Here is a 6,883-nt window from a genome sequence, read left to right as displayed (position 1 = left end):
GGTGGAAAAAACGAGCCATACCCAGGGATCGATTTCAGAGGAACACAACCATATTTAAGCTTATAACACCTATACGATTACTAAAGATATTGTGTTGGCCCAAGAGGTCCAGATTTGGCCCTGCTGGTAGATGTCATCACTATATCTGGTTGCAAAAAATGCATCTTACTCCATGGACAGCCACTCAAAGCTTGCCGTTCATCACTATATTTTTAAGCTAACGGATATAAATCTAACAAACTGTTTTCCCCAGTTATTATAAAATGCTAAGATATACTGATTGTTATGTAAGCCACCTTCTCACCAGCAGCAGTATGCAGTGAATGAACATGGGAAGCAGCACATGTCAGACTGCAACAGTGATCCATATGTATGAGATTGATATGTGCGCTCTGACATACATTGTGCTGAATTCTTTCCTGACCTTGTTGCCCTTATTTCCCATTTTGCACTTTGCTTTTGGATTATTCATTCTTGTGTTGGTTGTTGGAACCGTTCAGTGGATTTTGATTACTGGATTATGGATTTGTGGAATTTGTGTAAACTCTGCACATGAATCCTAATCCTGTCTCGGTCACAGTTACATTACATTCAAACACTTCTTGCTTTGGAAGAAATTAGAAATGATGTCAGTGTCAGTACTCTTTGTAAGGAACAGGAATTTTTAATTCTTTAATCAAATGTAAAATAAATAAATAAATAACAATCTTATATTTCTTTCTTTCTTTTCTTTTCTTTTAAATGCCTACCAGCTTCTAAGGCTATATTCATGGTGAAAATAAAGTGCAATCAATCAAGGAAGACTATAAAAGTGGTTTAAAATGTATTTCCTCTAGAAATCTAAGAACTATGTTCAGGTTCACTTGATTAAAAACTTTTTCAGAAATATCAACAGAATAATAAAGGTTTCTCACAGGGGCAGATGTAATACAATCTAGTAGGATATGTTTAATGGACAATGAATTCTGACAAGATTAACATTTCGGAGGATTTTCTCCTGAGAGTAAAAATTTAGAATTTTTCAAATTTCAAATTTTGAATGTCCTATTCTGCATCTTGTATAGATGACTTGATTCCAACAATTCTCAAAACAGAGATTGTTTTTTTCCTCACATCAGGATTTATTTCATGCAAATTATTATTTAGACATTGATCCCATTCTGATTGATTTGAGCAATTTTCAACCAGCATTGATCGTACTTCAGATTAACCTCATAGGCTTCAATATTGCCTCTGCGAAAGAATACAATAATATATTTAAATATATATATATATATATATATATATATACACACACACAAACACAAACACAGATACATACATACAAATCTCAAAATTTTTATTGGACATTATTATGTTGTGAATTGCAGCATTTAAAATTATTTTTGAAATGTTTTATCTTTAATTTATTTTAATTTAAAAATTAAATAATTTATTTTAAAAAAATTTAATTAAATAATTGTAATACTTTTCATTTAATGCATATCTGCCAGAATTTGTATGTTGGGCATCCCTAATTCTATACATTAAAAAAATAAATGTTTATTTTGCCGCAAACAAATCAATAGTTCTGAGGGAAGGATGGAATGAAGAAAAAATAAAGAAAAAAACAAGCAAACAAATAAAAGAAAGAAAGAAAGAAAAATATTTCCTTGGATAAATATTACCACATACTACAAATACTTTGTGTAACAATCATTTCAGTCCATCACTGGACAAACTGTTTGTTAATATCATACAAAAACTTTATATATTTTTAATTGTCTTACTAAAATTACAAAGTGTGACCAGGCTGTGCCCTCTACGGATGCTCTCTGGCATTTGGGTGATATTTGCAGAGGTCATGAATAATCAGCTGGCCCTGCACTGAAGCAGGTTGAGCCTCTGCCACCAGTGTATTTTCATCAAACAGCCACACAAAGACTCGATTCATAGTTATCTGTAAAGCTGCCAGAGTCTGCGGCCTTTGGAGTCCCTCAACTCTATGACACGCACCTGAGGGTAACTTAAGTACAAGAGTGTAGGGCAAACCCAATGTAAAGCCAGGGCAAGTTTACCGTACAATTTTAGTCGCAGCAGGCAACAGAAAGGGCGCAACAGGTCTAGACAGTACTTGTTTTAGAGCACAAAACCTCTAACCTGCTGTTAGTAGTGAAGTTACTTTAATGCCAATCCGCCTTCTGCTGTGTGAATATAACACGTAGCCCTGTGTACTTTTGCTCTGTGCCACTCTTTGAAATGACCTTTTTTTTTGTTCAGGGACACAACTTTGAGGGTCACTTCTCACTACTACAATGCAATGCACCTTCAGGACACTGAATTCGTACAGGCACACTGTGTGCCAATTTGGATGAAATGATGTGCGAAGAAATAACCTAGAAATGTCAATTACATGGCTCAGTGTCTTAAACCTTTGAATAGCACTTGTGAATGAATTATTGCACACAATTCACTGCATAATGGACAGAATCTGAGATTAGAATTGCCACTGGGACCTCACTGCTGGTTTGTATCTGCAATCATAATAATTGAGTTAAAGTGATGAGTGAGTGCGTGGTGTTATTACATCGAATGAAAGAACTAACAACGCTTCTCATTTTCATTGTGCATGTTTAGGAATGCTGATAAAATGGGTGGATTCCCAACTCTGATTGCATTTAATGTACAAAACCCAGATTAGACTGAAAGGGAAAAATTCATGTTGTACTCACAATGTTTCCAGGACTAGACCACCTTTATTTCCCTGGGGAGTCGGTGGGGGATGTTTGCCCTCTGAAATGCACAGACGGTAATGATGAAAGTTATTCTCTCTCTCTCTCTCTCTCTCTCTCTCTCTCTGTCATCCTTCCCACCTGGTCCAGTCAACTTTGATTTAAAATAGTGAAAAACAAGGCAGAGGGAAATTGCTGCACTGACACTGACACTGGCCAGTCTGCCCTTTGCTTACTGAGATAGGCCAGGATTAGAAAGGAACACATAAAGACATGAAAAAAAAAAAAAACAGGCAACCGTGTGCTGTCTTGAAAGCAGACCTGGTCTGGAAGAGAAACGCCAGCTGCTCCCTGGTTTTGTCAAAACTGGAAATAGCTCTGTGATCCGGTCATAAATAGAGGACAAAATGCATCTTCTGCATGACCTCAACATTGCACACCTCCAGACGGTCACAGAGGGAACGTCTCGGTTACGTACGTAACCCTCGTTCCCTGATGGAGGGAACGGAGACGTTATGTCGACCGACAAATGGGGTCTCACTTGGGAGGCCAATCATCTCTGATTTTAAGAGAAAACGCCAATGAAATTGGCAAGTGGATTAACACACCTGAGCCACTCCCCGTGCCAACGGGTATAAATAGGGCGACACGTGCATCCACTCATTAGGTTTTACGCTGAGGAGCCGAGAACGTGTCCCGGCAACAGCGAATGGTTCAAGGTTGTGGCATGGGGACATAACGTCTCCGTTCCCTCCATCAGGGAACGAGGGTTACGTACGTAACCGAGACGTTCCCTATCTGTCGGTCACTACGAGTTATCTCGACCGACAAATGGGGTCCTATGGAAAACGCCATAACCTGAACCTCGTCACAACCCTGAGGCGCTGCAATTGTTGACAAGCCTTGGCGTGCCACAAAAGCTACGCTTAAGGTCGTAACCTTCCCAAAGCCCCAGCGCAAATTCACTGACCTTTGTACCGAAGGGGCCAAAGGGTGAGTACATCGCTGCTGGAGAAGGCCATGCTGCTGTTCCGCCCACATAAAGTAAATGGAAGGGATTCCAACCTTCAGTGAAAGATTGCTTCAGATCTTCCCTATTTGTTCTTTCAGCTGGCAAGACAATGGGGAAGTGAGCCTTTAGGAAAGGTCGCTACGGAGACCACATCCTACCCGTAGGGAGGTGACATGTGGAAATACCGATATGGACTGGCCCAGGGGGCAGTACTACATATGGAAAGGGTCTCTGAGGCAGGTCCTACCTTGGAGTAGGGATGGAACGGCTGCCAGAAGAGACTGACAGAGCGATCTGTCAAGGGAAGACACGGGTTTGCCAAGAGGGAAACCTTACCGTGGAAGAATACACATATGGGATTACCCGTAGGGAACCCAGCCATATGGACACCTAGCCCAGTACAGGGGCTGACCGGCTCCGGGCATGCTAACGCCAGTACTGGGCCTGGCGACAGACTGCTCCGCCAAGTCTGACGCCGAGGGTGCTGGAGGATGCTCGACCAGGGTACGCCAACCGGGGAACTCTACTGGGAGAAGAAGGCGCTCACATCCCCGTGTTAGGGGGAATGGCGCAGCAAGCGAGACACCCAGCCAGCCCTTCCCGCCAATTACCTGTTACCCAACACACGGGAAGAAACTGGCTCTACACGGAGGTTGTAAAACCTCGCAAAGGTGTTAGGTGTCGCCCAGCCCGCAGCTCGACAGATGTCTGCCAGAGAGGCGCCGTGCGCCAACGCATAGGAGGAGGCCACACTCCGTGTGGAGTGGGCCCTCACCCCCAGGGGGCATGGCTCACCTTGGGAATGGTAAGCCAAGGCGATGGCGTCCACTATCCAGTGGGCCAACCTCTGCTTAGAGACAGCCTTCCCCTTCTGCTGACCTCCAAAGCAGACCAGGAGCTGCTCAGAGCTTCTGAAGCTCTGGGTGCGGTCCACGTATATGCGAAGCGCTCTTACGGGACACAGCAACGACAAGGCTGGATCTGCCTCCTCCAGGGGCAGCGCTTGCAGGTTCACCACCTGGTCTCGGAAGGGAGTGGTGGGAACCTTGGGCACGTATCCAGGCCGGGGTCTCAGGACAACGTGAGAGTAGGCCGGCCCGAACACAAGGCACTCTTCACTTACCGAAAATGCTTGGAGGTCCCCGACCCTCTTGATGGAAGTGAGCGCGATCAGGAGCGCTGTCTTGAGAGACAGGAACTTCAGCTCAACCGAATCCAGCGGCTCAAAGGGACCCCTCTGAAGTCCCGCCAGGACAATAGAGAGGTCCCAGGAGGGAATCAAGGGTGTCCTAGGAGGATGTAACCTTCTGGCACCCCTCAGGAACCTAACGATCAGGTCATGCCTCCCCAGGGACCGGCCGTCCACTGCATCGTGATGTGCTGCAATGGCAGCCACATACACCTTCAGGGTGGAGGGTGACAGCCCACGCTCCAGCCTACCTTGCAGGAAAGAAAGCACGACTCTGACCGGGCATCTCCGGGGGTCTTCTCGGTGAGAAGAACACCAATTCGTGAACAGACTCCACTTCAGAGCATAGGCCTGCCTCGTAGAAGGGGCTCTAGCCTGAGTGATAGTGTCTACCACCGCTGGGGGCAGATCACTTAGGTCTGCCGCGTCCCGTCTAGAAGCCACACATGGAGGTTCCAGAGATCTGGACGCGGGTGCCAAATGGTGCCAAGCCCCTGAGAGAGAAGGTCTCTCCTCAGGGGGATGCGCCAGGGAGGGGCTGTCACGAGGAGTATGAGTTCCGAAAACCAAGTCCGGGTGGGCCAGTAAGGCGCAACCAACAGGACCTGTTCCTCGTCCTCCCTGACCTTGCACAGTGTCTGTGCGAGCAGGCTCACTGGGGGAAACGCATACTTGCGTAAAGCCCGAGGCCAGCTGTGTGCCAGTGCATCTGTGCCCAGGGGGGCCTGGGATAGGGAATAGTACAGCTGGCAGTGGGAGGACTTGTGGGAAGCAAACAGGTCTACCTGGGCTTCCCCGAATCGACTCCAGATCAGCTGGACCGTCTGGGGATGGAGTCGCCATTCCCCGGGGAAAGTGAGCTGTCGTGAGAGCGCGTCGGCTGCACGATTGAGCTCCCCCGGGATGTGGACAGCGCGCAGCGACTTGAGCCACGTCTGACTCCAGAGGAGGAGATGACGGGCGAGTTGAGACATGCGACGTGATCGTAAACCGCCTTGTCGGTTGATGTACGAAACAGCCGCAGTGTTGTCCGTGCGGACCAACACGTGCTTGTCCAGCACTAGCGGACGAAACCGTCGCAAAGCTAGATGCACTGCCAGCAACTCCAGGCAGTTGATGTGCCAAAGCAGTCGAGGTCCTGTCCAGGACCCTGAAGCTGCCTGCCCGTTGCATGTCGCGCCCCAGCCCGAGTTGGAGGCATCTGTTGTGACAACAACGTGCCGGGACACTTGTTCTAAGGGCACACCGGCCCGTAGAAAAGCAAGGTCCGACCAAGGACTGAATAGGCGGCGACACATCAGTGTGATGGTGACACGATGTGTACCGCGGCGCCATGCCCATCTCGGGACTCGGGAGTGTAACCAGTGCTGAAGTGGTCTCATATGAAGCAACCCGAGCGGCGTGACTGCGGCTGCGGATTCCATATGCCCCCGGAGCCTCTGAAAGTGTTTCAGCGGTACCACTGTCCTGCCTCTGAAGGAACTCAGGCAGTTCAGCACTGAGTGGGCACGCTCGCTGGTGAGACGTGCCGTCATACTCACCGAGTCTAACTCCATACCGAGATAAGAGATTCTCTGCACAGGGGAGAGCTTGCTCTTCTCCCGGTTGACCTGAAGCCCCAACTGACTGAGGTGCCGAAGCATGAAGTCCCTGTGATCGCACAACTCTTCTCGGGACCTGGCCATAATGAGCCAGTCGTCGAGATAGTTGAGGATCCTGATGCCCACTTCCCAAAGTGGGGCAAGGGCGCCCTCCGCGACCTTCGTGAAGACACGGGGGGACAGGGAGAGCCCGAAGGGGAGGACCTTGTACTGCCATGCCTGACCCTCGAAAGCAAAGCGCAGGAACGGTCTGTGACGAGGGAGGATAGAGACATGAAAGTACGCGTCTTTCAGGTCGTTCGCTGCAAACCAGTCCTGGGGCTGGACGCATTTGATAATGCGTTTCTGCGTCAACATCCTGAACGGGAGC

At 47.7% G+C, this 6,883-nt stretch overlaps 1 pseudogene; it reads right to left on the bottom strand.

Moving 5' to 3' along the window:
• Nucleotides 1-1,062: 1,062 nt before the first annotated feature.
• LOC127953959 (uncharacterized) lies at nucleotides 1,063-1,245 on the bottom strand (annotated as a pseudogene).
• Nucleotides 1,246-6,883: the final 5,638 nt, after the last annotated feature.

This window comes from Carassius gibelio, chromosome B3, assembly GCF_023724105.1.
Source record: "Carassius gibelio isolate Cgi1373 ecotype wild population from Czech Republic chromosome B3, carGib1.2-hapl.c, whole genome shotgun sequence".
Lineage (NCBI taxonomy): Eukaryota > Metazoa > Chordata > Actinopteri > Cypriniformes > Cyprinidae > Carassius > Carassius gibelio.
The sequence above is the reverse complement of the archived record's forward strand: the minus strand, read 5'-3'. Positions and strand labels throughout refer to the sequence as shown.